Source organism: Cynara cardunculus (genome assembly GCF_001531365.2).
Source record: "Cynara cardunculus var. scolymus isolate 2C chromosome LG 17, CcrdV1, whole genome shotgun sequence".
NCBI classification, from domain to species: Eukaryota; Viridiplantae; Streptophyta; class Magnoliopsida; order Asterales; family Asteraceae; genus Cynara; species Cynara cardunculus.
The window spans coordinates 20,600,201-20,609,446 of NC_037544.1; positions in this window are offsets into that span (position 1 = coordinate 20,600,201).

Consider the following 9,246-nt stretch of genomic DNA (forward strand, 5'->3'; position numbering starts at 1 on the left):
GCCATCGCCCAACCATCTCGAAGGATAGTTACACGACAGAGAGGACCATCTCGAGGGCCATGCTCAACATCATACCAGAAACGTCTGAGATTAGAAGGAAGTATGAACGCTCTCTGTTGTCCCAAGAACCACGACCAGCTACCACAGAGCAAATAGAGCCGTCCCCCGATGCGCGAGGGAGCGCAGGAGTTGTCTTCATCGGATGATGAAGATGATGATGATGACACTCCTCATGCATCCCCGGCCCTATAAACATAACTCCCGCACCCACCTCCCAAAGGGCAACCACACATGCTACCCCTGGCGATCAAGGCCAAAGGGGTATTGAACAAGGACGGCCCAGTCCAATCCTCACCCAAGCCAGCAATCCAGAGGCCACTCTTCAGGCCTCTGGAGATGAATTATCTGAGGAACCACATCATTCATCGCCTTTCTCTAAACAAGGAGGCGATGAAGAAATAAGAGCCACATCGCCTCATGGCTCGCCACAACCCAACACACACACAAAAGCATTTGTTGCTTCTGACTTTGAAGTTCCCCAAGATTGTTCAGCGCGATCTCCCATTCATGCACAAGCCCCTTCGATACTTGATCTAGCGAAGGGGACACACACCTACTTCTCTTACTCGGCCTCTGAATCCAAGGAAGAAGAAGTAGTTGTAGCAACATCGGGAGATAGCTCCTCATTAGAGGGCTATCAATGACTCGATGGAAGTCCTTCATTGCCTACATTCTCACAAGGCAATGAAGGCGCCTCTGGAGCTGAGGCACAACCTGCAGCATCTGTTGTTGCAGGGGTTACCCACATAGCTAATCTTGTCACAAAGGTAGAGTTCCAGGCCTTTGTCGACTCGACTCAGCGGTCCTTGGATGACCTAAAACTCATCTTACAACAGATTGTCGAAACCCCCCCATCCATCGATTTAACCCCAATTCGACAATCCCTTGCCACCCTTGAAGCCCAAGCCAAAGGCAAAACCACCCGCATTCGCATGCTTCAACAAACCGTGGAACAACAACACCACGCCTCATCCACCCTCTCAACCATTCGAAACCAGACCATCATGAACACACTTGCCACCCTCACGGCCCAGGCAACTACGACCAATGAGGCTATAGCTTACATCACCACCCACCTAAACACCATCACCAATACCCTCACTACTCTCCTAACCACCATCCTCTCCCAAATCCCTAAACTAACCCCACCCCCTACCACATCTATAGATGAAATCATCGCCTCTCTCTCCACCCAAATAGCCACCATACAAACTACCCTTACCTCACTCCCAGCCACCATATTAGCCTAAATACCTCAACCAACCCGTCCTCCACCCCCCTCTGTTGCTCCATCCTTTGATGAAGCCTTTACTTCCTTCATTGTAGAGGTGAGGAACATGCTAGCCTCTCTCCCCATCCCACCACCAGCATCCACCTCAACCTCCATACCTCCTCCCGCATCCACATCCACCTCCACCATCAAGTTTGCCACCAGAGCCGACCTGAGGGCTCTGTCAAAGGCACTTATTTCATCTTTCAATGAGTTAAGTGCAAAGTTCATTCATCAAGCCGCACAACCAGCCAAGGCTCTCTCCCAGAGCCTTGCCAATCAACAGGCTCGTACCAACTCTCTCCTTCACTTGATGGAGGAGAGTCGAAGACAGCAGGCCCTGAAGGTGTATCTTGTAACCTTCAGGGAAGAAAAGAAGAAGAAGAGGAGCAGAGCATCTTGCTCATCAAGTCACCCGCAGAAGAGGCCAAGGAATGAGGATCCAGACCAAGATGATCATGGTCTTTGTCCTCATGAAGGGGGAGAACCCGGCTGCTCAACATATGGAGTCTGCTGCACCACCACCATCACAAAACCAACCTCCATCCATAACCCAAGAAACCCAAGAAAAGGAACCAGAGGCTCAGCCCTCTAAAGATGTACACAATATACATGTTCCCCTTGCTACTACCCAAGTACCAATAACCCAAGTCAATGAGTTCTCACCAATTGAGGTGAGTTCTTCATCTGATGAAAACCCCTCAACCCCACAAATAGAAACCAACCTACCCTTAACTCCATCACCAACCCCTCGCAACACAGAACCTTCCATCACCCTACCCATACAACCAGAACCCATAATCACCCAACCTATCTCACCTCATCAACCACCAACCCAAACAGAACCCCATGAACCAAAAACCACCCATCCAGAGCCAAATAAACCAGAATTACCCCAAACTGAGCCAACCCAACAAGAAACCATTCCATCACCAACCCATACACAACCCTTAGCCCAAACTCAACCCTCAATCCAACCACTACAGGTGCAAGCGGACGTTCCCTCCTCATCGAGGCATCCTCCTCAAGGAGTAGTTGATGAAATTATTGCAACCATGGAGTCGCTAAGGAGACGTCCAGAGATGCCACCAAGGGAGCCAGTGATGATGGAGAATATCCATCAATACTTGTACCATGATCGTGATGAAAGTTTGGTACTCAATCCTCCCATACTATCACCAGAGTCGGTGAACCTCCTACACCACAGGTTTGTAAGGCAGACGACCAATCCACCACAGGCCATCTTCTCAAACGAAGGAATAAGGACGGTTCTGGACATCAAGATGAGGACCTTGGCAAACAAAGCCATCAAATACATCGAGTACACCATGGAGCGAGCCCATGGTCATGTTAGCGTCTTCAATGACAATGATTTGATCAATCTCAATCCATGGGACTTGATTAATCCTTATGCACATACAGCTCAGCGACAGAATCAAGGAATCAGATTTGGGATGGCAAACAGAGCGATCGTTCAAGCGATGGAAACCTTGGTGAAGCAYAGAGCTAAGAGTGATTTTCAAATTGCTCTTCAACTTGGCATCGACAGACTATCCTGCACTCCACCAAATGAAGACTTTCCAGGCCTGCAGGAGAAAAGATCTGCCTCAGTCTTAACTCAACCCGAACTTGGATTGGTTTTCAAGAATGAGTTTGGAGTGAAGAAATACTTTCGACTGACTGAAGCCTTCAAGTACTCGACCACAACACTTGAATGGTTTCAGAAAGTCATTAGAGAAAGACTTGGCAGACCTCACGTGCCGATGGGAGAGAGACAGCAACTTATTCATGAGATCTCAACTATCATTCGATTTAGAGGACTGTTGATGCGCCTCTGGGAAATATCACAAGGTAGATCATGAATGAAGTAGTTTTGCTTTGCATTGTAATATCTTTTTGTTCTGTCATTGTAAGAATTCATCCAATGAAAATTTTGGCAAATGATGTTTTTCTTTAGACTAGCCTCTGTTCTTCGTTTATACTTTGAATGTTCTTACACTAGTTTATGTTTGTTCTTTCATTACTTAGGGGGAGATTGTTAGACCCCGTAATTCTTATGTGTAAAAGTAATGAAGAAAAACAAGTGATGAAGAACCAGAAGGCCGATGGAAGACTTCAAGGTAAAATGGCTAAGTCCTCAATACAACCAGAGGGTCGATAGATCGACCAGAGGTGGTATGGATCGAGCATTTTCATAGCCCCTCCGGTTACCAACACTTGGATTTTTCTACTATAGTTCAACCAGAGGCATGCGATGAAGATATGAAGATAAGGTTGAATAACGCCCCATGAAAGATAGCTGGAGATAACTAATTGATAGCTGGATTCTACAAAGTTTGTCTTGTTTTGTTTATTATCCATGTTTAGATAAGCTTTATCTTTAGTAGAAGATTAGCTAGATAGTCTATTTAGATAGTTATCTTAAAACAGCTCTCTAGTACAAATAGGTGATTAGGCCTATTGTAACCTTGGACGCTTTTCACAATTATTGAAATAAAAGTGAATCCTTTGACACTCAAGTATATTCTTTGAATATTCATCTTTTGCTCTTGAGTGTTCATCATTTTATTCATCCAAACTATATAATTAGGTTATTCTTAACTTAATTAGTAGTGTTATTGAGAGATCTGGGATCAACATCTTGACTCTCCAAGAAGCTGTTCAAGCCAACACCGACGCCATTGTTGCTCTCTCCAGCAAGGCTGACGATGCTCAGGCTCTCGCCGTTCAGCAGACTGGACTTCTTCAGCATATCCTGGATGTTGCCCGTCAACCAGCTCCAATGATCCCACCTTCTTTCTCTGCCGATGATCGTGCCCAACTCAATGAGACACGTGAGGCAACGATAATTCTAGTCAGTGCTCTGTCAAGGCTAGAGGAGATGATGGTTCTCCAGCGTCAGCGCTTGGACGAACTCTCTGGCCAATTCTCTCAAGTCTTAGCCAGAGAGGGGGAGATGAGGTCCAACGCTGCTGGACCATCTGATGTTGTTGCTGCTCCTTCTTCTGTTGCTGCTCCAGCATCCGTTGCAATTGAAGCTGAAGCTCCTAGAACTGAAGCGGTTGTTGCTCCTGTAATCCCGACCACGAAGCTATTCCAACTGAGGTAGTTGATGCCATCCCCAAGGATGATGCTCCTTCCATCACTACTGTTGCTGGTGATGATGATGATGATGATGAAAATGATGATAATGAAGATTATGAACCTACCATCCCAAACCCCGGAAGTGACCTAGATGGTGACGACGACGACGATGATGGAGATAACTTTACCATCAAGTACCAGAATCCATCAACCGCCACCAAGGGAGTCACCCTCAGGGATTCTGCATCCCAGGGGGAGCAAAGGGAAGGTGAATCTGCTCCATCAAGGAACCAGGACCCCAAGTCAAAAGGCAAGGCGGTCGCTGAAGAAGGAAACTTGAAGGTATTGTTTAATATCCCTCAATAACCTTTATTTGAAGATTCTACCTCTCAGGTAGTAATCACTTCAAAATATCAACTTCAAATTCCATCAACCACCTGCGATCGACTGGAGTGGGTCCTTGATCACCCTGTCTTCAATGCTCCTATCGACCAGCAGATGACTCAGCTAAAGGAGTCACTCGATCAGACTAGTGTAAAACTTCCTCTTCGTACCTCTAGTGATGGTGACATAAGGCGATTATGGAGGACACCATCAGCGATCTCATCAAACGGATGTCCAGGTATGTCGCTGTCCATGACAGACCATCTCTGAAGAAAGGTGGGAAGAAGAAACTCAAGCTCTCTGATCCTAATGATGGAACATTCCTAAGGAACAAATATGAAACAAGGTTCTCCTTAGATGAAGTCCTGAAGGGTCATCAGAGTATAGACATTTCTATGTTGTATCTTGACTTGCCAGATAAGGGTCCCTATACACCCAATGTTGTGCATTTCAAACCTGAGTTAGGAGTTATATTCCTTGACCATGAAGGTGAAGTTAGATTTCAGAGAATGTCAAAGCTACATCTATGTCCAATGGGTTATTTGGTTTACCTCTTGCTCTGGATAGATGATAGCATGCCTGGAAAAGTCATTGATCTGAAGATACGAAGGAAATGCCTACGTCGAAGAAACCTTGGTGAAGATGTACCTAGCTACATAGATCTAAGTGTTCTAGAATAGTTTCTCTTTGTAACAACAATCTACTTTTCCTTGTAAATCTTTTGTACTATGTCTACTTTCAGTGATTATTCTTATAGTCTGTAAGCACTAGACATGTACTGAACTACCGGTAATATTACCAATGATAATAAAATGAGTATTTCATGTACTTCACTGAAAAAGATCCCTGAAAATAGTAATAGGGACACAATTCTATGAGTTCCAGTGTTACTTTTTACATTCACTGTCAATCTATAAGTCAGTGAATAAGCTTTCAGTTTCAGTTTCTATACTTGTAATTTTCTCTTAGATATAACTTAAGAAAAATTCTCAAGCAAAGACTGACTCACTGAAAAAGATCCCAAAATAGTAAAAAGGGACATGTACTTTATATGTAATTTTTCTTTACTGTTATTTGATAAGACAATTTTCTTTATGTTGTCTTGTTATCATCAAATAGGAGGAGATTGTTGATCCTCTCTCTCAGTGATTTGATGATAATTCCTTTTCACTTGTACGTTGTATTTATGTTTCCGTCTTTTCAGTTTCAACGACCATCATTGAGCCTATTCATTGATCGTTGAAGAACTTGTATTGTAATTCAATCAGAGACAGCGATACTTCAAGATGACAACACTCACACCAAAGAACCTTCAGCTAATGTCGAAGACTAAAACTGAAGATTAGAGACTGGCAAGTACGTGATCTGAAGTGGTACTCAGTGATTACAAGTCTGTCTGCATATGTGTGAAGACTGCTCAAGCCTCAGCGAATGCTGAAGAGACCTCCAGGTTATTCCAGCGTTCAGCGATCAAAGGAAGCTTGCTTAGCATGATTGTTGTTGTATTGTCCTTATGCACACAAAGGACAAACCCATACCCTTCTAAATTTTGGTACGGTATGGAGCCGACTAGTTGACTCTATTGCCCACCAACTTTAGGTAAGGATGTCCGCTCATGAATAGTGCTTTTTGGACAATTCACTGTAGCAAAGGACAAGCCTTCCTCTTAAGGCTTGACGTACTCTAACCCTACCATTTTGCATTAAATGAACATTTAATGCACTGGGTACATATAGAAGTGTTTCTTCTCCAGACAGAGTGTGCGCAACTCACTCTCTAAACTTAATTCTTACTTTGAGCATTTCCTAGCTTAAGTAAAAGAACTTTTCTTTACAGCATTTCTTTTCTCATTTGCTAAGAATTCGTGTGTAACCAAAGATTGTTTAAATAGGTTTTCTTACCTTATCTTTCCGTAGGTCAGTCTTGTAAAATTTGTATTGATCTTCTTTATCAATATACATTTTAAATTTGAAAATATTGTGTTTGTATTCATCCCCCCCCCCTTTCTACAAATTGTTTTACTTGTCTTGTAGACCCTCAAGGGACCAACACATGGCAATACTTAGCAGATGGCATTCTTTACAATCATCGAATTGCATTAACGTCTCCAGGTTTGTTAATTATACATTATAAGTATAGATTTATACATTTATTATTTAAATACTAAATAATTTATTGTTTTTGTATTTGTTAACTATTATGTTCTTTCTTAAATTGTTTTTTAGTTTTAGTTTTTATGTAATGATTGTTTACATTTACATTATACTTTTTATAGATTTATCTCTCAATGAAGAACAACTGAAGAACCTGACATTGTTTGAAATTGAAAAGATTTTACTTCGTAACAATTCCATCCTAAGAAAATTCACCACTATGCCTTACCCTGATAATGGTTCTCTTGAATTTTCAAACAATCGTTTGATTACGGAGGAGCTAGATTATAACATAGATAATCTACATGATGAGTTTCAGGAGCTTCTAACTGCTCTAACAAATGAGGAAAGATGTGTTTATGATGATATCATGACAACTGTTGAAAATAACAGAGGTGGTGTGTTTTTTGTTTATGGGCATGGCGGAATAGGTAAAACATTTATATGGAAGACATTAGTTGCATCAATAAGATCTAAAAAAGAAATTGTTTTAAACGTCGCTTCCAGTGGTAATGCTTCTTTACTTCTTACCGGTGGCATGACAGCACAATCTCGCTTTCAAATCCCTCTAATTATTAATGAGATTCTCTTTATCACATAAAGCCAGACAATGATGTTGTGAAGTTAATAAAAAAGACTACTTTGATTATATGGATTGAGGCACCAATGGTTCATAGGCATGCATTTGAAGCATTGGATAGAAGTATGAACGATATTTTCAATAGTTGACGCATTAGTGATTCACAAATGCTTTTTGGTGGCAAGGTGGCTGTTTTTAGATGAGATTTCAGACAAATTCTGCCGATTATTCCCAACGCAAGTAGACAAGACATTGTTAATGTATCGTTAAGGTCATCTTACATTTGGGAAAAATGCAAAGTCGTAAGGTTAAATAAGAACATGAGGTTAAGTGTTGACAGTTAATTTTCTGAAATTGAACTGACATTGATTTTTGCAAATTGGATTTTGGACTTAGGAGAAGGCAAGGATGGTAGTGATAATGATGGTGAGGCAGTTGTTGATATACCTCATGATCTTCTCATTACCGATTCAATGGATCCTATATCTGCAGTAATTCAATTTGTTTATCCTTCAATTCTTGTGAACATCAAGAATTCATCTTATTTTCAGTAAAGGGCAATTCTGGTACCAAAACATGAAGTCGTTCAAGAAATAAATGACCGTTTGGTATCATTGTTCCCAGGAGACGAAAAGGAGTACTTAAGTTCAGATAGCCTATGTGAATCAGAGCAACTTCACGACCAGTTTGATAAAACTTTGTACTCTCCTAATGTCTTAAATGGTCTTAAAATTATCAGGTTTACCAAACAATAAGATATTACTAAAAGTCGGTGTTCCAATCATGTTACTGAGGAATATTGATCAGAAATCTGGGTTATGTAATAGAACTAGACTACGGGTGTTATCTTTGGGAAATCAAGTTATAGAAGCAGAGATTATATCTAGAAGCAATATTGAAAGTCGGACATTTATTCCAAGAATGTCTTCGACACCTACAAACAAAAAGATTCCATTCAAATTTCAAAGGAGACAATTTCCAGTTGTTGTATGTTTTGCCATGACCATAAATAAAAGCAAAGGACAATCATTATCGAAGGTTGGTTTATTTCTAAGACAACCGGTCTTCACTCATGGTCAGCTATATATTGCTTTATCTAGAGTTAAAAGCAGGCAAGGTTTACAAGTATTAATTATAGATGATGATGGTATTATTAGCAATAGAACAAATAATGTTGTATATAAAGAAGTATTTAGTAATTTATGATATGTGGTTGTTATTCTATTAATAGTAGAAGGGTACTCGTGTAATGCATCGAGACATATCTTGATTTCAGTATTTCGTTTTATTTCTTTTTTATGTTGATATAATACGGTTTTATTTGGTTTTGAGAAAGCAATAATGTTTTTATTTTTGAATAACAAATAAATTTGAAAATATCATAAAATTTTGAAAAAAAATATATATCGATATCAATATCAAATTAATCATTTTAAAAGTTCTTGTGTTTTGGTGTAATTTTTTTAATTCATTTTTTTATAATAATTTAATTTAGGTTTACTAACAAAGAAATTTAATTTAGATTTAAAAATATATTTTTTTATGAAGATAATAATTAAGTATTCTGTTATAACTCAATAATTATCCTAATTATATTTAAGATGTTTTATATTTAAAATGGGATGCTTATCCAGTATTTGATTATGTTTATCTACAGTTAGTTACACGAATTCAAATATGGAGCTATAATAAGTTGTACTTATGCACAATTTACT